The sequence below is a fragment of the Pelophylax lessonae genome (genome assembly GCF_965119305.1).
Source record: "Pelophylax lessonae genome assembly, chromosome: 8".
Taxonomy (NCBI): Eukaryota; Metazoa; Chordata; class Amphibia; order Anura; family Ranidae; genus Pelophylax; species Pelophylax lessonae.
The window spans coordinates 170,075,085-170,102,999 of NC_138775.1; the positions used below are offsets into that span (position 1 = coordinate 170,075,085).

The 27,915-nt window shown below is 40.4% G+C and overlaps 1 protein-coding gene and 1 long non-coding RNA gene across 9 annotated transcripts in view; one reads left to right on the forward strand and one right to left on the reverse strand.

The window, feature by feature from the left end:
• The window catches only part of NTNG1 (netrin G1), a 418,996-nt gene extending 416,656 nt beyond the window's left edge, over window positions 1-2,340 (reverse strand). The window contains exon 1 of one of the 7 annotated variants that reach the window (XM_082265800.1): window positions 1,419-2,340. The gene's annotated coding sequence lies outside the window, so the exon portion shown is untranslated. The remainder of the gene's footprint in view (window positions 1-1,418) is intronic. The other 6 variants (XM_082265801.1, XM_082265802.1, XM_082265803.1 and 3 more) reach the window with 6 other exon arrangements.
• Window positions 283-27,208, forward strand: LOC309561783. Of its 2 annotated transcripts, none has more exons than XR_014225595.1 (3): window positions 283-544; window positions 26,646-26,757; window positions 26,876-27,208. It is a non-coding gene; the product is annotated as an uncharacterized lncRNA (long non-coding RNA). The 2 variants fall into 2 exon arrangements; XR_014225596.1 differs by lacking the exon at window positions 283-544 and adding an exon at window positions 21,440-21,596.
• The last annotated feature ends 707 nt before the right edge of the window (window positions 27,209-27,915 follow it).

A 27,915-nucleotide genomic window follows, 5' to 3' on the forward strand; every position in this document is an offset into this window, starting at 1 on the left:
GTACATTAAGAAGGAACAAGCTCTCTGTGAATTTCATCACTGCCTTGCAGTGAAGAAATGCTTTCTTCTCTTTCTTCTTCTGCTGTGGTGATGTGTAAAGTCTGAGCAAGTTAAATAACACTGTTTAAACAGCTAGAAGCACTTGATGTTTCCTCGCCACCTTTCAGGATCGTGCTGCTTCTACTGCTCAAGCAACCAGTTGGTACCCGAGATGCTGTACCAGTTACATCCACAAGATGGCAGTAGACATCACCAGCATTGTCCTTTAGGGACCAATTTGACTGCTAATGTTCTCTGGATGCTGAGATGTTAATGGTTGGGATGCTCTTTACAGACAGTCACTCGTATAACAGAGCCTCACAAAACTGGAGCATCAGCAGCGCTGCGAGATGGTCAAAGAGCGGCATCAGCTTGAAGTTAGGAATTAAAGCTTTTTATTTCTCATGGATTGTCATTTTATATGACGTGTTTTTTTTCTTTTATGACTTCAGACTTCATCCATTGACTCTTAAGGAGGTCGATAAAGGAGTCATTTACCCAAACTGTAAGTACTGCTATCACAAGTACAGTAAGCCACCTATACATCCTGTGCATTGTACATGAGCTTCCTTCTGTCATTTAAAGCTGGGAGAAACCTGGAGGCCGTTGACCTGTTTATAAAAAAAAATGCTAGTTGCCTGGCTATAATGCTGATCCTGTGCCTTTAGTATAATCTGACCTGGAACAAGCATGCAACCAATGAAGTGAGACTGAGGTCAGAACTTCTGATCTATCTGCTTGGTCCAGGTGACTCAAAAAAGGGCAGAAATCAGCAAGACAGCCAGGCAACTGGCATTTCCAGGAAAGAGAAGATGTGTGTCTTAGCACAGGTTCCCTTTAAACATTGTATTCTGTCCTCTTTTATAATATAAGCACACATACATACATTATTTAATTGATAGAGACTTTATGCAGAATGGATTGCCCAAATGAGATGCCTAATATGCATAGTATAGGGATGCATGCAGATCCAACTCTCTATTCAAACAGCTCCGTCTCTTTTGGAGCCGGATCCTTGCACGCTATCTATATGGAAGAGAAATAGCAATAGCGCTGTGTTCACCTACACATCTCATGTTGATAACAGAGATCAGAAGGAATTTCTTTCAAAGGCTGTAGCTGGCACTGAGCAGCAAGACACAGAGCAAAGATGCAGAAACCTGTTCAAAGAGTGACATCCTCAAAGCTCATCTTGACAAAAAAATAAGAAACAATTAAAAAAGTACTCCCCCCCCCCTCCTCCATCCCCTGCTCATCCCCCCCTAAGGGAGTTCACCTGAATCTCCAGCTTGCAGCTTGCGCCTGGAACATTTCAGCAATAAAAGAAATGCAAATGAGCAAAACGACATTCAGGAAAAAAAAAAAAAGTATGTACTTACTGAAAGAAGGCTTTCTGTGTCCTAATTAGAGGGAAGTCCCTGTCTCAGGAGTTATAATCCTTTTATTGGTGCTCATTAGCAAACCAGGAGTATTTTATCCAAATTCTCTTTTAGGAGAATGAGCCCCCCCCACCCCCACCCCTTGCCTTCCTTGGCTGGATCCTGTATCCAAAGAGTTCAGCAGAGCATCAATTGCTATTATCCATGCCAAAAAAAAATACAGGGACCCCCCTGGGGACTATGTATGTGGCAGGACTTTTTGGGAAATAAAGTGCATGTTATCCTCTTAGATCCTGAAAACAAAGACAAAAAATTGAAGAAAGATACCAAAAAAAGAGGAGGGAAGAATCAAGAGTTGATTTCCTGGCTGGGCGCTCCAGATGTTCCGACAGCTCCCGTCACTCTCGGCCTCCAGATGTGCAATGTGGGGAGATGTTGTTGGTCCAGAGTGCTGAAATGCACACAAGCCACTGCTCTCATTGTATTTAGAATGGAGATTTGTTGAGAGGGATTGAGAGGCAGCATCAATCACTCCCAATTACCTTTGGCATGATGGGTGGGGACCTTGCTGTCCTTGTAGTGACCAGTCTGTCCCTCCAAGTTACTGCAAAACACATAGCTGTGAGGTGTCAGAGAGGGGACACATGCTGGAATGAGATGAGCCAGGGAACCTCTCTTCACTGGGTGGGGTGGGGGCTGATCCTGAGCACACAGCAGCAGGCGGGGAGCAGGACAGGAGTTGGGGGGTCCTTGCTGGCAACACACAAGGAGGAGGAGAGAGATGTCTTGCTGTTTGGAGAGAAGATTTCCAAATGCCAGCAAACAAGAGATTGCAAACCTTATACTAGCTCTACTCCAGGTTTCCTGAGCGGTCCTAAAGACCTTAGCTGATTATCCTTGACAAGCTCTGCATTATTGATTGCAAGCTCTGCGGTTCTCCCAAGGGTAGAATCCCAGCTGTTACGGAAGGTATTTTGCTTTTGAAAGGAATAGTTCACACTTCATTAGCAAAAAATAAAAAATAAAAATCTGCAGCAAAATCCAGCTTTACGAATTGGGTGCTTGCCAACTGATATATTAACCCTTCACTTGCTGCGGGAAATGCAGACACCGACGTGATCAGCGCGCTTGTGCATGCGGTGTTCATACGTGTCAAGTGTCATGTTTAGGCAGTTGTATGCAAGAGTTGGGGTTTTTCTTCTGTATTCAGAAACTTAATTCACAAAGCAATTAATATGTATTTTTTTTACATACATTACACTAAATAATTAATCCATACATGGTTCTATTATACTGTATGTATGACTTTTATCTACAGTGTGTGTGACTGCACAATTGTATAATTCCATGAAGTGATGATGCCTACTATATCTAAAAACTCACAATAGTGTTCGCTTTGAGTAAAATGTGTTAAAACCACAAAAATGTGTTAAAAAATGCATATCTATCTATCTATCTAATCATATCATATCATATCATATCTAGATAGATAGATAGATACAATAGATTGATACAATTGATAGATACGATAAATAGATAGATAGATCATATCTATCTATCTATCTATCTATCTATCTATCTATCTATCTATCTATCTATCTATCTATCTATCTATCTATCTATCTATCTATCGATCTATCTTATCTATCTTATCTATCTTATCTATCTATCTATCTATCTATCTATCTATCTATCTATCTATCTATCTATCTATCTATCTATCTATCTAATCTATCTTATCTATCTTATCTATCTTGATATGATATGATATGATATGATATGATATGATATGATATGATATGATATGATATGATATGATATGATATGATATGATATGATATGATATGATATGATATGATATGATATGATATGATAAGATAGATAGATAGATAGATAGATAGATAGATAGATAGATAGATAGATAGATAGATAGATAGATAGATAGATAGATAGATAGATAGATAGATAGATAGATAGATAGATAGATATGCTCTATCTATCTATTTATCGTATCTATCTGATACAATTGATAGATACGATAAATAGATAGATAGAGCATATCTATCTATCTATCTATCTATCTATCTATCTATCTATCTATCTATCTATCTATCTATCTATCTATCTATCTATCTATCTATCTATCTATCTATCTATCTATCTATCTATCTATCTATCTTATCATATCATATCATATCATAGATAGATAGATAGATAGATACAATAGATTGATACAATTATCTATTGTATCTATCTATCTATGATATGATATGATATGATAAGATAAGATAGATGAATAGATAGATCTATTGAATCTATCTATCTATCTTTCTATCTATTTATCATATCTATCTATCTATCTATCTATCTATCTATCTATCTATCTATCTATCTATCTATCTATCTATCTATCTATCTATCTATCTATCTATCTATCTATCTATCTATCTATCTATCTATCTATCTATCTATCTATCTATCTATCTATCTATCTATCTATCTATCTATCTATCTATCTATCTATCTATCTATCTATCTATCTATCTATCTATCTATCTATCTATCTATCTATCTATCTATCTATCTATCTATCTATCTATCTATCTATCTATCTATCTATCTATCTATCTATCCAGGTACATAATGAAATAATTTATATTATGTAAATCTGACGTACTTTAAACCCCATTGTAAGGTTGGAGCGAGTTGAAAAGAAGAACATTATTTTTCATCTAGGCCATCAATCAATGATAATAGATTTTTCCTCACTCAGGAAGATAGATGGAGAGACCTGGAGTTTCAGCAAATTTATTGTGCAAAACAGTTGAGTTTTGTTGATGGAGTGTATGGGTTGTTGGAGTGTGCTGTGCAAACTGTGCTTCTGTTGGAAAGTAAGCAGAGACACTTAACTATTTTCTAAAGCGTAAATCAAACATAGGAAATCAGTGTTTATTTCCAGGAACTTTTTCAGAATCAAGCCATCTGCAGCCAACTCTTCATATAACGAGAAGAACTCTCGATGTAACATGTACGTAGGCAGGGGGGTTGTAAAATACAGAGCTATCTGCTGCTCCAGGCTCTAGAGGATGGAATTACTTGTGTTAGGGAGTCGGACTGCACACACTTCTCTAGTGCTCTGCACATAGTCGGTATTTCTTTTTTTTTTCTTTACATCAGCATTTAAGGTCTGGCAACATTTATGTTACTCAGAAGGATATGTTAAAGTAGATGTAAACCCTAACTGAATTACATTTTGTTTGCTAAAGCAAAATTGATACTTTTTTTTTTTTTTAATAAAACAGTTTCTTTCAAATTTTTTCTTCCTTTTTTACATGTCACTGATATTAACCACTTGCCGACCAGCCGCCGCCTATATACGGCGGCAGGTCCGCAGGTTCCTTGTACGGCTGTTCATGGGAGGGATCCTTGGGCGCGGGCACCCGTGATCACTACCATTGGATAGAGAATGGCGGTCTGCTGATGTAAACACAGCAGACTGTTGTTCTCTCAATAATCAACACAGAGCACCTGTGTTTCTCCTATTTAGTTAGAATTACTAATTATTTAGTCCTATTTTGTTTCTCCGTAGTTAGAAAACACCCCCTAGGCTCACATTTAACCCTTTGATCACCTTTGATTCCTAAAGGTGACAAAAGTAGACCATGCCTGGGCAATAAGTGTGCCTCAGAAGACCCTGTGACAGGGTGACAATGCTGTAGTACAATTAGAGACAGGGAGTTGTAACAGTAGTGCCTGAGCAAGGAGTTTCCCTGCAGGAACATTCACTATTATTTTAAAATAAGTTGCAGATTTAAAAATATTTAAAATGGCTTTTAAAAATGGCATTACCATGTTAAGGCTACGTTCACATGTAGGCGTTTTGGGGCGTTTTTGGGGAGTTTTTCTGCTCTAGGATCAGCTCTCAAAACGCCCAACAAGACAAATCCTATTCATTTCAATGGCCCCTGTTCACATCTGAGAGTTTTGACGCTGTGAGCAAAACGCCCAACGCTCAAAAAAGACATGAGCTTCTTTTTGGGCAAATTACAGGCGTTTTCCATTGGTCTCTAGTCAATCTAAAAACACCTGCACAAAAAAACGCCTGTAAAAACGCCTGTAAAACGCCTGCATAAACGCCCATAAAAACACCTGAAAAAATGCCCATAAAAACGCCTGTAATAGCAATGCCAAGATGTGAACGTAGCCTTAGCATTTGCGAATTTTGAGATTGGGTTTACATTTTAAATTAAAAATAAATGTTGCTTGGGTCACTGTGGTTAAAGCCCAAGAGAACATTGGGAAACAAATTGATAAAGTCCTCCTGCATTCAGCCTTACTTTCCGTGAGTTTGGCCCATGAAGTGTGTTTTTTCAGTTCTTGCTGTACTGGATATATTATTCTGAGTCTCACATGGTATAGTTAGTGGACATGTGCATATGAGATCTGGAGCACGGAAAGCAGAGGCAGGTCTCTGGTGACAACAAAGGATATAAGAAGGTGGTCACCATTAGGTCATGTAATGATACAATTGATAGATGAAAGCTCTGTATATGTTTCTGATTTTATGTCCCAATTCATATAATTTGCCATTTATATTATCCGTTTTGGCTAAGGGGCTAATTATTTCTTCACTCCCTGCCATAGGAGAGGAACAAAAGTACCCTTCAAAGGCAACTCGTATATACCATGGAGGTATTGTGATTAATCTATATAACTAACAAAGGAATGCTATAACATGCAAGAACTGCGTGCATGCATATCATACTTACAAAAATTACAGTTCCTCATTCCAGAACACTGTTAACCCTACCTGCGTTTTATCTGCTTCCTTCCTAGGCTGGTGCTTGCCCACTTTATGGGTTGGTCTCACCCAGACCACACCTCTAGGTATGAAGAACTTTCCATCTATCTCACTTTATTGGTTGGTTCTGCCTAGACCCCGGCTCTAAATTTGAGTGAAGTGCCCATGAATTGTCCTGAAACCAGAAATAAAAGTGTTACTAAACCCACAACAGTAAAATCAGTCTGTATATGCAGGAAAGCATGCTTGATATACTGTGAAACCTAAGGGGTTAATCCTCCACACTGTGTAAAAAGGCTGTTTGATCCTGTGTTCTGTGATCATTCCCTTCTTTTTACAGTCCCCAATCCATCTACTAATAGAACAGAGCCTTGGATGCACTCTGTACATGCTCAGTTTGGTGTGTAACACTGGAAAAGGGACAGCGCACAGGAGTGTCAATCAGGTGTCAGCAAACCATGTAAAAAGGTTTATGTATTGGGTGAATAAAATCAAGAAAGGCTGACACGTTAATACTGGTATGCGGGTGGCGGTGAGGGCATTGTGGGATGGTAAATGCCAAAGGTCACTGCAAGGAAATCCAACTCTTCATCTCTCGGAGTGACGTCACTTTCAGGCATCACGTAACCCTCGGAAGTTCCACTACATGGCTAGTTCGCGCCGGCGGTGACCGGCTTGGATCCTCTCTTCCTCTACAGGGATCCCGGTATGTTGGACACCCCCACCACTCCGAGAGGTTTAGCGTTGGATTTCCTCGCAGTGCCCTTTGGTATTTACCATCCCACAATGCCCTCACTGCCACCCGCATACCAGTGGTAACGTGTCAGCCTTTCTTGGTTTTATTCACCTAATAAATGAAACCTTTCTACATGGTTTGCGGACTGTGGATTCTCTTTTGACACCTTATTGACACCTTATTGACACTCCTGTGCGCTGTCCCTTTTCCAGCGTTTCATTCTATTGCATTTGCATCCCAAGCTTGAGACTGGCAACACAAGGACTGTTATAGTGTGGATTTTCCAGTGTCCCAATGATCAACCTCCGAGCACTTGGACTTTTTTTGTATTTTAGGATCAGTTTGGTGTGTATTGCTAGTAAGGTTTTCTTTTGGCAGGGGGGGGGGGGGTGCATGTGATAAGCACAGGGTTAATCAATACTGTCCAGACAGAAAAATGGGAGTCATGCTGCCTCATAGGACAGTCAGAGGAGAATGAAAACTCCTCCTGCAAGCTTTAACCAGTGCCCCGCCAGACCACAGTTTCCAACTTTCAGTAAATTTATGAACAGTTTGTAAAATCTGTAATTTTTGCATCTGTACATGAATGTCCGACATGAACATGGACTCTGCATATCCATAATGGACATTCACGGACAGATGCAAAAGTGACAGATTTTACGAACTCTGTAAATTTACTGAAAGTTGGCAATCCTCCACCAGACACTGATAGAAGTCACAAGATTGCCCTATACTGCTGATGAGAAAAGGTATTTAGCAGTTTATATTTACTAAAATAATTGTATTTCCATATTCTGTGTATTGTGGGAGACCAGATATAGTGAATACAGGGCCCTGGGTTTAGTAACACCTTAATGCTATTGGAGTTACTGCACATGTGCAGTAATGCCCCGTACACACATGCAGATTATCTGAAGACTTTTGTCTTCAGATTTACCTTTTCTATGTAGTGCAAGGGCCTGCCGGATTGCATACAAATTGAAAGTGTTTAGGTTTGACCTCATATTATATGGTTTTGGAAAGTCTGCAGACAAAAGTCTTCAGATAATCTGCACGTGTGTACGGGGCATAACTCAAATACGTTTTATGCTGTTATCCAGGGACATAGCATCAGGGGGACAGAGGGCCAAGATGCAGGACTGTCCTGGCAAATCCTGGGCAATTTGCATCTAGGATACAGTATATGCTACTGAAAGTATCATTTAATTTTATATAACTCCAAATGTTAAAACCAAATATGTTGTTGCATATGTTGCTGTAATGTCAAAATGTTTAAACATTTTTATATGTGATGTTCTTAATTAGGTAATTAACAATTCAATAATTCACAAAGTTTATGGCCTCATTCACACGAGCATATTTAAGTGTACCACCATGTAAAGGCTGTGTTAGCCCACATGGTATGCACAGGTGATTCATGCATTGGGGTGCAGACAGCCCCATTCTTTAGTTTATCTCCAGTGCTGTTACTTTTTCCTATGCACTCCTGGACTGGTCTACAAGCAATCATGGTACCAGATGCACATTTCTCTCTAGTAACCACAATAAAATTGTAATGTTCAACTACTTTAGCAGGGAGCACACATTCACAGTAAGTTAATACATAGGGGTTGATTTACTAAAGGCAAATAGACTGTGCACTTTGCAAAGTGCAATTGCCCTCTGCAAGTGCAGTTGCTCCAGAGCTTACTAAATGAGGAAAAGCTTCACTTTGAAAAGAATACCCAAACACGTGCAAAGAGTAAAAAAAAAAAAAAGGCATTTTTGCTTGCACGTGATTGGATGATGAAAGTCAGCAGAGCTTCTGCTCATCTACTAAGCTCTGGAGCAATTGCTATTGCAGAGTGCACAGTCTATTTGTAAATCAACCCCAGAGAGTCTATACTGGCTCAGGCAGAGCTGTTGCACTTCTGTTCAGCCTGTCCTTGCAGCAATAGATCACTGCTACAGTGATCTATTGATGGATGATTGCGGCCAGCAGTAGATCATTTTTTGAAAAAATATGTAGCTGCACAGCTGCATAGGGGGGCCGGATCCAGACCCTCCCATGAAGAAAAAAACATGTAAAAAAAGTATAATGAATTCTTCCAAAAAGAAAATAAAAAAATTCCCTCCCAAAATGAATTTCCAGGTCAGATGATGTTAGATGATCTGCATGACATTTGTGTTTACTGCGCAAATAAATGCAATGTCAATTGAATTTTTAGTAATCTGTCAAAAAGTTGCGGTTCTGGTAATGTGTTCCCTTTGTCAACCCAACTTAATCATAAGGCAGTATTGAACCCAAAGGCAATCATTGATCATATTGCAGTTTACCCATTCTTAAGTGTAATGGCTGTATTCGTTTCCTTTTTTAGGCTTTCTTTTTTTTGTTTTCATCTGGTGATGCAGCTAGTACGTCTGTTGTTTTTCAACAGAAAAAGCTCTCTTGTAGTTACAGGGATGATATACACCATTTAACAGTGACAGGCAGGGCTGCTGTTAAAAATCACAGGGCCACATGCAGCCTACCTGGCAAGGCCCCCCAAATATATCAAGACAACATTTTCGCTAAAAATACACTAAAATCATTATTAACGGACACAAACATAACAGAGAACCTGTATGAATTAGCCCTTAATGGTTTTTTTCATAAAAAAAGAAAAAAAAAATATATATATATATATATATATATATATATATATATATATTTTTATAAATGATAAAAAAATTGACAATTATTTTATTTTACAATTTTTTTCAATGAATCATTACAATGTTTAAAGATTTTTTTTGACAATTTGTTATTTTTTTTTACAGGACAGGGAAGCCTGCAGCACTGCAGGAGGAGGGGATTGGCATAGTAAAAGGGGGGGCACACCGGGGGGAGAAATAAGAAGCAAGCAGAACAGAGGGAAATCGGTGTTGGAGAAGTAATTACAGGAAAGATGCCCTGTGTCTGTGTTTCTCCCTGCAGCAGCTGAAAGCTGACAGGAAGGGGAGAAACTGGCTTTCAGCTGCTGCAGGGCTTCCTTCTGTAATTACCCCTCTGCCCAACCGCCCCGTGCTGTAGGGGCCCCCCTGTGTGCTCAGCCCCCTACAGGAGGATTAGTGCCCCCCCCCCTATCAGCAGCCCTGCTGGCAGGGGTGCTTAAAATAATTAGCTTTTATTTATTTATGTAAAACCTTGTTCTCAAAAAAAAAAAAAGGCTGCTTGCTGTAACTGCTTCTAGGTATTAGCTGGAGCTCAGCTTCGATTTGTTACTGTATTGAAATCTACTAGTACTTCTCACAGTCCCCCAGACTGACAATGTTGCTGTCCAAATGTGCTCCTTCATCCAGAGTGGGGGCACTTTAATACAGGAGGTGTAATACTGGCCAAATCACAAGGGTTAAAAAGGTGAAAACTAAATCAGCTGCTACGTCTAATGATTTTTATGAAAGCTGCAATATACAGTATTATATTTTTGGTGTTGCTTTTAATACGGCTTTAACTGAATGTTAAATTATCAGTTAATGCAAAATGTTTTCCCTTTCATGTGTCTCAATGTGATGTTACCATTCACACAATTGTGATATTATTTTAATCAGCAGACTTTGTTGATTATATTTTGTGATAAATAGAGTATATGAAGGAAAAATAAAGGCACACACATTTTTTTTCTAGTTTTTACTATTAAGGCAAGGAAATACAAATATATGTAACACATTTGCTACCAAATTAAAGCCCAAAAAAAGCAAGGTATAATAAATTGGGGTAGACAATAAAAATAAAAGGGCTCTTGCACATTGCAGCTTGAAAAAGCTCAGTACAGTACAATGTTTTTTTTTTACTGAGCTAAAATGTAGCCCTTTATTTACAATGTGCCTCTGCATAGGCGCAAAAACAAGTGCCGAGGATTCCTCAATACAAAAAAAAAAAATTGGAAAATCTGCATTTCCAGTCAGTATTTTGCGCCAGTGCATATGAGCATAAATATGAATGAATTTTCTCTAGGAAGGTGTTGTGTGCGCAAATGCGCATATACATGTAAATACGCAAATAAATACGTGCAAATTTGCGCAAAACAAACACCTAAAATTACGTCCAAAAAGGCAGATGCTCAAACATCAGTATTGTGTGCAAGAGGCCAAATATGCAAAATCAAAATATTGCCAAAGCAAAAAAACACTCAAAGAGGATTAAAGCTCGGGGACTCAAGTGGTTAACTAAAAATAATGGCATCTTAATTTACTTAAAGCAGAGCTTCGCTCAAAAGGGGAAGCTCTGCTTGTTCTTACCCTCCCCCTCTCCACTGCCACATTTGGCACTTTTTTTTGGGGAGGTAGTGGGTACCTGATTTCGACAGCTACCAGCTTCCACTTCCTGGTAAGATCGCCGCACTCCAATCTGCGTCATGTCCTGCCCCTCCTTCTTCCCCCGCTGCATTCTGGGACCTGTGTGTCTCAGAAGACATTGTAGCCTAGTGTGACTCGCGCATGCACAGAAGGAAACCTGAAGGCTTCACTGCTGGCTTCCCTTACTTGCAATGCCATCACCTGCACCCAAAGTGGATGGATGAATCGCTGGATCCCTGGACAGGTAAGTATTCTTATATATATATATATTTTTTTTTTTTTACAGGCTGGAGCTCCTCTTTAAAATGTCCTTCAAAACTAAGAATCTTTTTGTAGGAGTTTAGTTCCAATGAAAGATGGTGAACAGCTATAGACAGATGAATACATATGCCAAAGGATTTCTATTTTCACTTATAGGTCTTGTCCCCCACCTCCCAACCATGTTACTGGATAGTAAATGGAGTGGTAGTAGACTAATTAGCTCATTACTCTGGTACTTTGCACTCTCCTCCTACCAGCATACTTCTTGGACTTCACCAGACCTGATTGGCTACTTTGTGCTGCTTCTCTAGCATCCTCTCTGAGTTCTGCAGTATAGGAGTGGAATACTTAGATGCCAAGTCAAATTCAGGTACCTACCCTACTTACACTAAAAATAATACATTTAATAATTTATTAATAACTGCAGAGTTGTATTATATTGTGTCTTTTATATCTGCCTCAAGTTCTAGTTTAACCACTTAAGCCCCGGAAGATTTTACCCCCTTCCTGACCAGGGCCTATTTTGCGATTCGGCACTGCGTGACTTTAACGGACAATTGCGCGGTCTTGCGACACTGTACCTAAACGAATTTGGCGTCCTTTTTTTCCCACAAACAGAGCTTTCTTTTGGTGGTATTTGATCACCTGTGCGATTTTTTGATCATGTGCTATAAACAAAAAAAGAGCGTCAATTTTGCAAAAATAACAATATTTTTCAAATTTTTTTATATGAAATTCCCCCTCAAAAAAATGTAAAAATCAAAATTTTTTAGCATTTTCGGCCAATTTGTTTTATGCTACATATGTTTGGTAAAAATAAATCGCAAAAAGCGTATTTTGATTGGTTTGCGCAAAAGTTATTGCGTTTACTAACAAAGGGAAAGATTTTTTTCATTTTTGTTGTTTTTTTTTAACGCGTAATGGCGGCGATCTGCGATTTTGTTTGCAGGACTGCGACATTGCGGCGGACAGATCGCACCCTTGACTGACATTTTTGACACTTTTTGGGTTACCAGTGACATTTCTACAGTAATCAGTGCTATACATATGCACTGTTACTGCAAAATTACACTGGCAGTGAAGGGGTTAACTTTTTTTGAGAGGGAGGGGCTATGTGTGTCCCTAGGGGCGTGATTCTAACTGTGATTGGCTGTGGCTTGAGATGTATGAACAGTGATCAACGGTTCTACATAGTAGAACCGTATGATCATCATTCATACACCGGGGAGAATGACAGGCGGCTTGTTTACATTAGCCGCCTGCCTTTCTCCCTCTCCACCGTCGATCGCGAGTGACCGGCGGACGATCGGGTCTGCCGGTCACACGCGCGGGGGGGTCCGTGACCGCGCAGGAGCGGGAGCGCGCCTCCGGCGGCGGGGGCTCGCTCCTGAGACCGTCACAGGCTAGCGACGTAGACCTACGTCGCTCTGCCTGTGAGGGGCTGACTGCTGCAGTAAATATACTGTGAGCAGTCGGCAAGTGGTTACCGTGATTCTGTACTTGCCAAATATGCTGCAGAAATCTCCCTCCACTAAGTCTGGCTGCAGCCATTTTAACTGTGGGCTGCTGAAGCTGCTGCCTGTTCACTTCCTGGATTTACACAGACACACGTACACATAGACATATATATATATATTTGTATATACAGACACACACACACACACATATACATATATATATATATATATATATATATATATATATATATATATACACAGAGAGACACACACATACCACTGCTTGCCTACACATTTTATCCTCTCTGAATGAATAGATCCATGCATTCTCCTGTTATCTCCGCCCTCATCCAGCCCCCTCCAGCTCTGCAGCTCTCCTTGGCTTTCCTATGATTCATCCCTTTGTCCCTTGCTAGCAAACTCTCACGCAAATGAGAGAGAGAGAGATGTGCATGATGTCATTAGCCTAGGCTTTTTTACCAGACAAGAAAGAGGAAGTGGGCTGTATTAGGTAGTTACTGTCAGAAAAAAAAAAAAAATGTTTTACTATCCAAAGTTAAAACAACAAGGGCAGAGGATTTATTAGATGGAAAGTTGAAAAAATGACTGAAGAGCTGCTTTAAAAGTGAAAGTAAGAGAAAATACCAAATTTTAAGTTGTCCCCAGAAAAGTAAGAGAGGGGAACACTTCTAATGGGGACACTAGTTCTGGTGACCTGGGGGTCCCCAAGATATTCCCTTAATTTGTGGGGATTTCCTTCCAGTTCTTGTTTGGTTATGGGACAGAAAGTGAAGGGAAATCTCCCAAATGGGACACAGACAGGGATTATTACACTACCGTACTCTACCCCAAACTAAAAAGTTTTGCTTATAGTTCTATTTTGAATAAACAATAGTAGGGCATTAGGAAAATGTAAAGCCCATCTTCGGTAAAAGTAAAGATTCCCCTTGCAGTTGGGCTGCCTCTGCACTGCAAGGGTTGAATGCTCATGTAGATCTAGGGGACAGGGGATGGCAGTTTTACATACCTGATCCTCCGCTCTCCTGGAAGCTTGCAATCCCCTCTATTTCCCTACACTCTGTTAGTGGATTGTCCGTCAGAGTTCTCAAGCCCAATGCAAGGCTTATACACCCCACTCTGCATTGGACCTGATGATGTCAGAAGACCTGTGACCCACTGACACATTGGGAAAAAGAGTCTGCAGGGACTGCTCTTACAGCATGGAGGGATCTTGTGGAAGCAGAGGATTGGGGAAGTAAAACTGGTATTTTTGCCCCCCCTAGACATAAACAAGTATTCAACCCTTGCAGAGAGGGGGCAGCCCCTGTCAGGGTTTACCTGATCCGAGGCCGAGTTGCTGAGAGGGCTCCCCTTGCGGCTCAGTGCGGCGCACCCCTGGAGATGGTACAGAGGGTGTGGCGCCCCAAGTGGCACGGGTTACCAGCTGCAGGCAGGTAGGTAGAACCAGGAGCAATCTGAGAGCGAACTGGAACAAGCTGGAATCACAGCAGGGTATAAGTCTTTCAAGGGCTCTGAAGCAGCCGGGCTACCTTGTGCCGAGGAATAGTCTCTAGTAGCGGAGACAGGTACTGGCCGAGGTCTGGGACTGGAGCAGGCAGCGGGAACCATGGTACAAGCCGAGGTCATGCACAGGATACAACCAGAATAGCCGAGGTCTTGAAGCAAGCCGGGGTCATACACGGTAGGTAACAGAAGCAAGGTCAGTGGGAGAAGCCAAGGGTCAAACCAGGAGCAGGAGATCAAACGGAATCAGGAACAAGCCGAGGTCACAACAGGAAATCCAAACAGGAAACAGGAAACAGGAAGCACAGGAACACAGGAAGCTGAGAGATAATCCAGCAATGAGTCTGATCCTATGGCATCCTTTTATAGGCCATTTCCCTGACAGGCCAGCAGAGGGCTATGTCAGTTGAGTCAGGAATGTCCATTGCTATTACTGGCAATGTTGCCAGTTCTCCTACGGCCATTTCCCTGACAGCCCCACTGTAAGGGATAATTTTTCCTTTTTTTCTGGATTTCAGCTAGGCAGAGTTATTATTTTCAAGAAATCTCTAAAACTTTCTTTCATCATAAGACACTAAAACTGGATATCCCTATGAGCATAAAAGATTAACAAAAGATCCAATGGCCTTGTGCCAACACCTGGATTGGACATCACATGTAACCCCCGTTGTCGGTTATGATTAGCCATTGAGAAGCTAATTATAATTTCTCATACTAGCATAAATATATCAGTTCAACAATACATTAGCATTCATGGCTAGTAGCTACGATAGGTTGATCAGTAATAAATTAACATTTGTTTGTAAATGTGCACTGTCTAATGTCTCGTCAGAATTTCATTACAATGCTTGGTATATCATAAATTTAACATAGTTGGAAAATGTTATAAATTACCCCAAATGGTTTGTCCAGGAAGCAAGAAATTATGAGTCATTATTCTTTATTTTAAATTCAGTTTTACAATCCTTTTATTGGAGGTTAAATTACTGACCTTTACTGATTGCTTAACAGCCCAACAAAAATAGCATTTATAGCAACGTGATTTGGGAATCACTATGATGAATCAAGAATGGTTCAACAAAAAAGATGTGAGATGTAATCAAAAGGTAGTCACTAAAAATCTAAATCTGCAAATGTCACTTTAAGTACTTCATAGGCCAGTGATGGCAAACCTTGGCACCCCAGATGTTTTGGAACTACATTTCCCATGATGCTCAACTTCACTGCAGAGTGCATGAGCATCATGGAAAATGTCGTTCCAAAACATCTGGGGTGCCAAGGTTTGTCTTCACTGTCATAGGCCATATTCAATACCAGAAATATTATACATAACAAAAGTTTTATGCAACTTTCACATCTTTGTTTCACAGGTTTGGGGAAACATGCAGTATAATGCTTGGTGAATGCTCCCTTGTGCAATAAGGGATTAGGACTAATGATAAATTTCAAGGATTTAGTCACTGTTAATCTGTGAAATATGGCCCTGCAACCCATATAAAAGCATAGGTGGTTTCTCTGGGTCATTGCCATTGAAAAAAAAAATAATATTAAGTTGTCATTTGGAACTTTTGCTAATTCACCACCCCCCCCCCCCACCACCACCCCATACTTCAAAACCTAAGATTCAGGCCTGCACCAATAAGGCTGTGGGGCTGATTTACTAAAATTGGATAGTGAAAAATCTGGTACAGCTTTTTATAGAAACCAATCAGCTTTCAGGTTTTTTTTTTTTATATTCCATAAACATTTTATTGCATAATAAGAAGTCAGAACATGCAAAGGAAAAGATTACAGGAATGAGTCATCTGACACATTAACAATGGCAAGGAATATACAGACACATAGAAAATAAGAAGAAACCCGGATTGCAGGAAAAACATTCATGGCTCCAGGTTTTTTTTTGCCAAGCTTAGCTGATTGGCTGCCATGTACAGCTGCACCAGATTTTGCACTCTCCGGTTTTAGCAAATTAACCCCAATGCATTTTTTCATCCAATATAATAGGAAAACAACATTTGCTCTATTTACAGTGAGTATGAGAAGGGATACCTGATAACTTGCCCTGCAGCAGTAAGTGAACTGTTAGGGGTCCAAAGGACCCCTTTACCAGTCCCTAAGTAGATCAGTTCACCTAACAGTGAATTATCAATAAAGCTTATGCTGTTTCATTTCAGGCGCCCTGATCCTCTTATCACAAGTTAAGACATGCTAAAAATAAAGTGGTGGAATTTATTTTTATAACTGTTACATACTGTAGGAAAAATGAAAGACAAGTAACCTTTCAGTAAGGAAAAGTAAAAGGGGAAATAAAGAACAGTATGATTTATGAAAGATTAAAAACTGTCAGTTTGATTTAAAAAAAAAAAAAATTAAAAAGTATAATCTCCCAGGATCAAAAAGGATTGAGTATTATAAAAACAGCTTATACCTATGATTCTTTACCCAATATACAGCATCTTTTATCTTATGTTATGTTTTTGTTATAGGTCATGTTTGTTACTCTGGCAGCTACTGTATGTTTAACTGAACAACTCCTTTGTCAAAGAACGCAATTTATACTCCATATCCTTTAACATTCAAATAAACAACACATTTACAAAACCCTCTGTGAACTTGTTGATAATTTACAAAGTAAATTTGCAACTTTAAAATAATTTTAGAAGTAAAGAAAAACAAAAATTACTGGCTTAAAGCTTTAGTGTCCATTCACACTGGTACGACTTGTCAGGCGACTTGGTCAGCCTGACAAGTCGTGCACCGTCGCTCCCATAGTGTAGTACAGGACCGGTTCTAATAAGAGCGACACAAGTCGCTCCGACTTAGAAAAAGGATCCTGTACTACTTCGGGGCAACCTGGAGGCGACTTGCATTGACTTCCATTATGTGAAGTCCGTTCAAGTCGCGCCGAAGTCGCGCTGCACGCGACTTCACAGGTTGCTCCCTAAGTCAGAGCGACCTAATGTGAACAGAGCCTTAGTCTATGCAAAAAGAAATACAATTCACACAAATTATGTATTTATTTACAAAACAACTACCGGAATATTATTTATATTGGTTTCATGTTATTTCCTGCATAGCAGCACAGAAGGTTAGCAAGGGGGAGACAATCAAGGTTCTATTGCTTATAGGTTACGTTCTTCTTGCGGAAGGGGGTGCAGGAGGAAAGCATAGAGATGACCTCATCAGCGTGCTGCCCACTTACAAGTTGCCCACTCACAATTTGGGAACTCGCAAACCTGGACTGTGAGAGTGGCTGAACAGAATTAAAAATCCTTTAACAGGCAAAACAGTTAACATATTTATAGATGTATATTTGGCACAGGCCTTCCAATTGAGATTTTGCTCTTTAATTCTGGGTATATGTTACCTTTCTAAAGAGGTGTATTTGGTCCTTTAAAATTTTGGTCTAATAATATATGATATGGGAATGAAATGAAGACAGTAACCCTAATCCTAACACTAAGCCTTCTTGTAACCGCAAACCTAACTCCCCCTTTAATCCTATTGATCCCTGTAACCTCAACCCTCATTGTAACCCCAAACACTCCCTGTAAACCCCAACGATAACATTCCCTTTAACCCCAACCCTAAAACGAATCCTCCTTGTAACCCCAATCCTAACACTAATCCTTCCTGTTTCCTCAACCTTAGCCCTAACCTTAACACTAACCTTCTCTGTAACCCCAACCCTAATACTAACTCTCCCTGTAACCCCAACCCTAACACTAACCCTCCCTGTAACCCCAACCCTAATACTAAGTCTCCCTGTAACCCCAAACACTAACACTAACTCTCCCTGTAACCCCACCCCTAACACTAACTCTCCCTTTAACCCCAACACTAACACTAATCATCCCTGTAACCCCAACCCTAATACTAACCCTCCAAGTAACCTGACCACCAACACTACTGTCCTTATAACCCCAACCTTATCCATAACCCTTCCTGTAACCCTAACACTAACCCTCCCTGTAACCCCAACCCTAATAATAACAAACAAAATGGCCCCTGCCCCCACCTTTTAATGGCCTTCACAGCAAGGAGTACATGGAAAGCCAACGCATGCAAGATAAAAACCAGAAAAATTCGCAGCTCAACTCACCAACCAGTTTGCTTACCAACCAAGTTACCTGTCTAACAGTATGCATTAAAAACAGGGGTTTAGTTAGCACACATTTGCAAACGCATGTGTAAGCTGCCCCTTCACGGCACCCTGTATTACCTGCACTCCTAACTCCTGTAAATCTATGAGAGTCTCCTTAGTGAGAGCACATGATTCTAATGGATAAATAGGGGGCAGGTGGGCCTGAAGGTGACCCAACCCTCCTTAAAGACACAGGAGCACAATGGACACTCAGCACAAAGCACAAGGGCAGCAAAAGCGTCCAGTGTGTCCCCTCACCAGTATACATCAATAACAAACAAAATGGCCCCTGTCCCCACCTATAACTGACCATCACAGCAAGGAGCACATGGAAGGCCAATGCATGCAAGACAAAAACAAGAAAAATTCCCAGCTCAACTCACCAACCAGTTTGATAGTCATTACTGTTAGACAGGTTAATTTGGTTGGTAAGCAAACTGGTTGGTGAGTTGAGCTGGGAATTTTTCTGTTTTTTGTCTTGCTAACACTAACTCTCCCTGTAACCCCAACCCTAATAGTAACTCTCCCTGTAACCCCAACCCTAACACCAACCCTCTCTGTAACACCATTCGTAACACTAATCATCCCTGTTTCCTCATCCCCAATGCTACCTCTCCAAGTAACCCCATCACTAACATTACTCTCCTTGTAACCCCAACCCTAACACTAACCCTCTCTGTAACACCATCCCTAACACTAATCATCCCTGTTTCCTCATCCCTAATGCTAACTCTCCAAAGTAACTCCATCACTAACACCACCCTCCTTGTAACCCCAACCCTAACACTAGCCCTCTCTGTAACACCATCCCTAACACTAATAATCCCTGTTTCCTCATCCCTAATGCAAACTTTCCAAAGTAACCCCATCACTAACACTACCCTCCTTGTAAGCCTAACACTAACGCTCTCTGTAACACCATCCCTAACACTAATCATCCCTGTTTCCTCATCCCCAATGCAAACTCTCCAAAAGTAACCCCATCACTAACACCACCGTCCTTGTAACCCTAACATTATCCCTCTCTCTAACACCATCCCTAACACTAATCATCCCTGTTTCCTCATTCCCAATGCAAACTCTCCAAAGTAACTCCATCACTAACACTACCCTCCTTGTAACCCTAACACTAACCCTCTCTATAACACCATCCCTAACACTAATCATCCCTGTTTCCTCATCCCCAATGCAAACTCTCCAAAAGTAACCCCATCACTAACACCACCGTCCTTGTAACCCTAACATTATCCCTCTCTGTAACACCATCCCTAACACTAATCATCCCTGTTTCCTCATTCCCAATGCGAACTCTCCAAAGTAACTCCATCACTAACACTACCCTCCTTGTAACCCTAACACTAACCCTCGCTATAACACCATCCCTAACACTAATCATCCCTGTTTCCTCATCCCCAATGAGAACTCTCCAAAAGTAAACCCATCACTAACACCACCGTCCTTGTAACCCCAACCCTAACACTAACCCTCTCTGTAACACCATCCCTAACACGAATCATCCCTGTTTCCTCATCCCCAATGATAACTCTCCAAGTAACCCCATCACTAACACTACCCTCCTTGTAACCCCAACCCTAGCACTAACCCTCCCTGTAACACCATCCCTAACACTAATCATCCCTGTTTCCTCATCCCCAATGCTAACTCTCCAAGTAACCCCATCACTAACACTACCCTCCTTGTAACCCCAACTTTAACACTAACCATCTGTGTAACACCATCCCTAACACTAATCATCCCTGTTTCCTCATCCCCAATGCGAACTCTCCAAAGTAACCCCATCACTAACACTACCCTCCTTGTAAGCCTAACACTAACCCTCTCTGTAACACCATCCCTAAAACTAATCATCCCTGTTTCCTCATCCCCAATGCTAACTCTCCAAGTAACCCCATCACTAACACTACCCTCCTTGTAACCCCAACTTTAACACTAACCATCTGTGTAACACCATCCCTAACACTAATCATCCCTGTTTCCTCATCCCCAATGCGAACTCTCCAAAGTAACCCCATCACTAACACTACCCTCCTTGTAACCCTAACACTAACCCTCTCTGTAACACCATCTCTAACACTAATCATCCCTGTTTCCTCATCCTCAATGTGAACTCTCCAAGTTACCCCATCACTAACAGTACTCTCCTTGTAACCCCAACCCTAACACTAACCCTCTCTGTAACACCATCCCTAACACTAATCATCCCTGTTTCCTCATCCCCAATGCTAACTCTCCAAGTAACCCCATCACTAACACTACCCTCCTTGTAACCCTAACACTAACCCTCTCTGTAACACCATCTCTAACACTAATCATCCCTGTTTCCTCATCCCCAATGTGAACTCTCCAAGTTACCCCATCACTAACACTACCCTCCTTGTAACCCCAACTTTAACACTAACCCTCTCTGTAACACCATCCCTAACACTAATCATCCCTGTTTCCTCATCCCCAATGCTAACTCTCCAAGTAACCCCATGTAAAAACAACACTAATACTAATCTTCCTCAATTTAAATATAACTTGTTTGCAGGCTCACCTCTGCTGTGCCAGGATCCTCTGTGCCAAAAGCCAACCCTACCTGCATCCAACCCTACCCGCATTTGCACTAGAATATATATATGTTTATATATTTTAAAGTATAACTATAAGCAAGCTAAATGGAACTGAATGTTATATGAAGACTAGCAAAATGTCCTTTTTTTATAAAAATGATGTACGTGTTTTGCACCGTTTAAAAGTCATGTAAACACTTTCCTGTTTATCATGCAACAGCTGTATAGACTGCAATAGTCTTAGCATATCGAAATATCCAGTCTTCACCAGCCTGCCCAAAACAGGACCCTTAAAGTTCATCTCTCACCCGCTCTCAATTGAAAATTTAAATAACTGGATAGTAAAGTCAGTTCCAGACAGGCAGGTACGAAATGTATTAAGTCAAAACAATCTGGGTTACAAATCGCATGTACCCAACCCACTGTAATACAAGCAAGCATGTGGATTATTCCAGGATGAAATAGGGACACATTTTAGGTAAGGATGAACCTTTCTCCTTTAACCTGTTAAATATCATCTCTGTTCCCTGCAGTGGTGATTCAGAATCTTATAGTAGGGAAGGCTGCCTATCATTTCAATAGGAACAGTACATTTCTACATAGATCTGTGTCCTGCAGGCAGAAAGGGAGGGAGACAGAGAGAGAAAAGCAGGAAAAGTCAAACAAGTTACTCTAGAGGATTTGCTGAATTAAAATGTAGGTGTTGCAAGGAGAATGAGCAAAAGGAAAACGCTCACTAGATTACTGTGCAGAAGTGTCCTGGTTCAACTCTCCCCATAGGGTTACACTTAGAACTATGTACTAGTATCTCAAATAAGTAAATCAGATAATATTGTATCTTTATAGATAATGTAATTCAATGCCATTCCCATCATGTAATTGATAAACTCCTTATTTATGAATACAAAATAAATATAAATTTATATAATTAAATATAAAAATATATTTTTTTTTCATTTAAATTCACATTGGTATATTTTATAATGTAATGGCAAAAACATAATCATTTTTATACATAGTAAAGAGGAAGAATAATTTTGCTTCCCCTACGTGCCACAAGAGATTACGTGTGTTTGGCACCAATAACTACATTTTTTTTCTAATTGGACAGCGAAAAAGCCATGAGCAATTATACCAGATAGACCTGGAATGCTAACAACACATGAAAAGATGATTAGTTGATAATTTTGTTCATTCATGTAACAACAATATATTCAAAAGGAGTTACATTAAATTCCATTCTCTAGAGGAAATAACTAACCGGGTATTCAACATATACTTGGACCCAAATGGATGGGAACCAAATAATGAGGGAACAAGCCAGGATACAAAGCGGAAACTCAAAAATTTGGCAAACATCTAAACATAAAGCAGACAGAGTCCTTTTGGGATCTGAACCCATTAAAACACTATGACCACAATCTTAATCAATATACATATTTATACTTTATTATTTCTAATGAATGACTGAGAAATTTAAATTTAAACTTTAGGGTGTCCATACAATAAAAATCAGTTCACAGCTTGAGTTTGGATTAGGAAAGATCAAATCTTGTACAAATCTATAAAGCAGGTCATATATATTACAATCTAATTGTTCTTTTGATTTACCAGCAACTATATAGTACCTGGCAATCCTGAACACTTCACTAATTTTATATATAAACAGAGAGGCCTTTGCACAACATAGTTGTGAGTGAATAGAAAGGGTTTGAATACCAACCAAGATATTACCTGCCTGGAGTTTGCATGTTCTCCCTGTGCCTGTGTGGGTTTCCTCCGGGTTCTCTGGTTTCCTCTCACACTCCAAAGACATGATGGAAGGTAAATTAGCTCCTGTCTAAATCGGCCCTAGTATGTGTATGTATGAAAGTGAGTTAGGGACCTTACATTATAAGCTCTTTGAAGGCAGGGACTGCTGTGAATGTACAATATACACTCACTGGCCACTTTATTAGGTACACCTTGCTAATACCTGAAATGGGCCACTTTTGCCTTCAGAAAGGCCTTAATTCTTTGTGGCATAGATTCAACAAGGTGTTGGAAACATTTCTCAGAAATTTCAGTCTTTATTGACATAATAGCATCACGCAGTTGTTGCAGATTTGTCGGCTGCATATCCATGATGCAAATCTGTCATTCCTCCACATCCCAAAGATGATCTATTGGATTGAGATCTGGTGACTGTGGAGGCCATTGGAGTACAGTGACCTCATTGTCATGTTCAAAAAACAATGGCGAGATGATCTGAGCTTTGTGACATGGTGCATTATCCTGCTGGAAGGAGCTATCAGAAGATGTGTACACTGTAGTCATGAAGGGATGGACATGGTCAGTAACAGTACTCAGGTTGGCCATGGCATTTAAACGGTGCTCAATTGGTTCTAAAGGGCCCAAATTGTGCCAAGAAACTGTCCACAACACCATAACACCACCACCACCAACCTGAAACATTGATACAAGGCAGGATGGATCCATGCTTTCATGTTGTTTACACCAAATTCTGACCCTACCATCTGAATGTTGCAGCTGAAATCGAGACTCATCAGACCAGGCAACATTTTTCCAATCTTCTATTATCCAATTTTGGTGAGCCTCTGTGAATTGAAGCCTCTGTTTCCTGCCCTTAGCTGACAGGAGTGGCACCTGGTGTGGTCTTCTGCTGCTGTAGCCCATCTGCTTCAAGGTTCGATGTGTTGCACGTTCAGAGATGGTATTCTGGATACCTTAGTGGTAATGAGTGGCTATTTGATTTACTGTTGTCTTTCTATCATCTCCAACCAGTCTGCCCATTCTCCTCTGATATCAACAAAGCATTTTCATCCACACAACTGCCACTCACGGGGTATTTTCTCTTTTTCGGATCATTCTCTGTAAATCCTAGAGATGGTTGTTTGTGAAAATCCTAGTAGATCAGCAAATTTTTAAATATTCAGTCATGAAGGGATGGACATGGTCAGCGCAATACTCAGGTAGGCCATGGCGTTTAACCACTTAAGCCCCGGAGGATTTGGCTGCTAAAGGACCAGGGGTTTTTTTGCGATTTTTTACTGCGTGACTTTAACGGACAATTGCGCAGTCGTGCAACGCTGTACCTAAACGAATTTGACGTCCTTTTTTTCCCACAAACAGAGCTTTCTTTTGGTGGTATTTGATCACCTGTGCGATTTTTTGATCACACGCTATAAACAAAAAAAGAGCGTAAATTTTGCAAAAATAACAATATTTTTCACATTTTTTATATGAAATTCCCCAAAAAAAATGTAAAAATCAAAATTTTTTAACATTTTTCGGCCAATTTGTTTTATGCTACCTATGTTTGGTAAAAAAAAATCGCAAAAAGCGTATTTTGATTGGTTTGCGCAAAAGTTATCGCGTTTACTAACAAAGGGAAAGATTTTTGTCATTTTTGGTGTTTTTTTTTTTTAACGCGTAATGGCGGCGATCTGCGAATTTTTTTGCGGTACTGCGACATTGCGGCGGACAGATCGGACCCTTGACTGACATTTTTGACACTTTTGGGGGTACCAGTGACATTACTGCAGTAATCAGTGCTATACATATGCACTGTTACTGCAAAAATGACACTGGCAGGGAAGGGGTTAACTTTATTGGACAGGGAGGGGTTAAGTGTGTCCTAGGGGCGTGATTCTAACTGTGCAGGGACATTGCTATTGGTGTAAAAGCAAAGATCAACAGTTCTACATAGTAGAACGGTCAGATCTTCACTTTTACACAGGGAGAACTGACAGGCAGCTTGTTTACACAAGCCGCTCTGTCTTTCTCCCTTCACAGGAGCGATCGTAGTGTGACTGGCGGACAACGAGTCCGCCGGTCACACGCACTGACTTGTCTGTGAACGAGCCGCGGCGGGCGCGCACCTCGGCGGGCGCGCGCCCGCCCGCAATAGGCTCGCAGGTCAGTGACAGGCGAGTGACGTATTGATACGTCACTCTGCCTGGCCGGGGCTGACCGCCGCAGTATATAGTCGTGCGGCGGTCGGCAACCGGTTAAACAATGCTCAATTGGTTCTAAAGGGCACAAAGTGTGCCGAGAAAATATCCCCAACACCATTACACCACCACCGCCAACCTGAACCATTAATACAAGGCAGGATGAATCCATACTTTCATGTTGTTTACACCAAATTCTGAAAAAAAAATTTCCAAAGCCTGGAAATTTTTCCAAAGCCAAATCCATACCCTGTCTGGAACCAACAACCGTGCCATGTTTTAAGTCACTTAAATCCCCTTTCTTCCCCATTCTGATACTTCAGCAAGTTGTCTTCACCACATCTAGATGCTTAAATGCATCAGGTTGATGCCACATGATTGGCTGATTAGAAATTACCAGGCAATTTTCCAAGTGTCCCTAATAAAGTGGCTGGTGAGCAGGGCTTTTTTTCAGCGGGAACGCGGGGGAACGCAGTTCCGGCACCTCTAGCACTGAATGTATGCCATGGCAAGGGGTGCTGGAGGGTCTACTGATGCTGGATCTATTGATGCTGGAGGGGATCTATTTTTGGATGGCAATCTATTGTTGCTGGTGGAGGATCTTTTGATACTGTGGGTTAATTGTTGCTGGAAGGGATCTACTGTTTGGAGAGGGGGTCTACTGTTGCTGGCTGCTAGAGAGTCTATTGATGCTGGCTGCTGGGAGATCTTTTGCTGCTGCTGGGGGTCTATTGCTGCTGGGGGGGGGTATATTGCTGATGGTTGTGGGGGATCAATTTTATTGCTTTTCTTGTTATCATAACCAAATTCCATACATTCCACTACAAAATTATACTTGGCTGTATATTCTCTAAAAGGGGCTGTACTGGAAGCTGGGTAGGGGGTGGATCCAAGTGTCGGTGCTCAGAGGTGGAACCAAGGGTTAGTGCTCGAAGGTGGGTAGGGGGCGGAGACACAAAGTAACTTAGAAAAGGGGGTTCCTGAACCTTTTCTCTGAGAAAAAAAGCCCTGCTGGTGAGTGTACATGTGAAGCGCTGCTTAAATTGGCAGTACCTGTAATAATAAAAAAATAAATAAAAGGAGATACAATCTGATTATAATGGCCCTATTGATGTTTGAATGACTGTTGTCTAAGTGGAATTACTGGATTCCATGGGGAGTAATAGAAGGGCACAGCAAATCCTTCTATTATGTAAAATGTTCATCCCCACCCTAATGATATTTGGAAGAATATTGATCCATGCATGAGCCAATTATTGACCAATTAGGACTGACACGGTCTAATCTCCAAAATGAACCGTAACAAAAAGCCTTTCATTCATAAAAATTGTAAAATCTTACTGAAAATATTTGTGCATTTCCATTTTACAAATATGTATGGTCTTTATAAAAATGGCATGTGTATGTGGAGTTTGATTTGTGAAGAATACATTGCTTCTTATTGTGTGGTTGTCATTACAGATAATGAAACAACAAACTTTGTAAGCCAAATAAGACGCAGAAGAGAAAACCGGTTTGGAATATTGATATTTTAGAGTTGTGCATTAGAGAAGACGTTCAATTGTATAAGGAGGTATTGGAAGGCAAGAATGTCTCAGTCAGCAGAATGTCCTCAGATAGTCAGATAACAAATTAAAGATGCATTGGATTCAGTGATCTGTCTCATATCTTATTATTCTATTATTTTAAAGGTGGAATTCTGCCTACTCTGAGGGGACCAACAGGATATGCTTCTATTTCTGATACAGCAGTCATTTACATGTAGAATGTCGAAATCAGAGTGAATCTCAATCTCCAATGAAAATCTTCGGGATAAAGCAAAATGGATAAGTCTTTCCCCAAGGGCAGATTGATGTCAATAAGCAGAAGGGCAAGCAAATGAGTTTTGTGGCAGCGGACAAAGAATGCCTAGTTATGAAGCTAGTTCCATGCCAAATTGTTCATAGACATGGTGTAATGTATCAGCTCCACACTCTAGGACATAAAGTATATTATCTAGCAAATTAACCCTAAATTCTCTTAGATCATAGCATATATTGGCTTAACTTTAAAAAAAAAAAAAAGGAAAATTCATTACCCAATAATTCTAATAGCATATATTGGCTTAACTTTAAAAAAAAAAAGGAAAATCCATTACCCAACAATTATGGATTAAACTAAAGAATGAATCCATCTAAATACCTATGAGAAAGACAGTATGAAAGTTCTAATTACAACAAGCCCATACATGCCCAGAAAGGTCAGAGATATATTTCTCTCTGGCAAAGGACTCAACGTGCTACACATTCTTCAATGCAGAGTAAAGAAGTGATAATCTTCTTCTAAGGTTCAAAGCATGTGTAGCATTTTCTAGAGTTTGTTACACTTTTCCATGTTCATGTGGCAGGAGGAGAATGATCATCTTTCAAACCCATACAGAATTAAACCGATCAGTATGAGAGAATTCTGTTTTCTGCAATCATACTTTAGCATTACCCGGCTGGCCGTACATTATACAACTTCTTACAATTTTCTGTCCAATTTTCTCGAAATTTACCTTCAACTATGTAGTACAAAGGCCTGTCTAATTGGATACAAGTGAAAGTGTTGTTTAGCTTTGACCTCATATTATGTGATTTGTGGTAAGTCTAACAGAAAATTGTACAAAAAAATTAAACATGTATGGCCAGCCTAAGTCAGTGTTTTTCACCCTTTTTTTCAGTCAAGGCACCCTTTAAATTTATAGACAGTC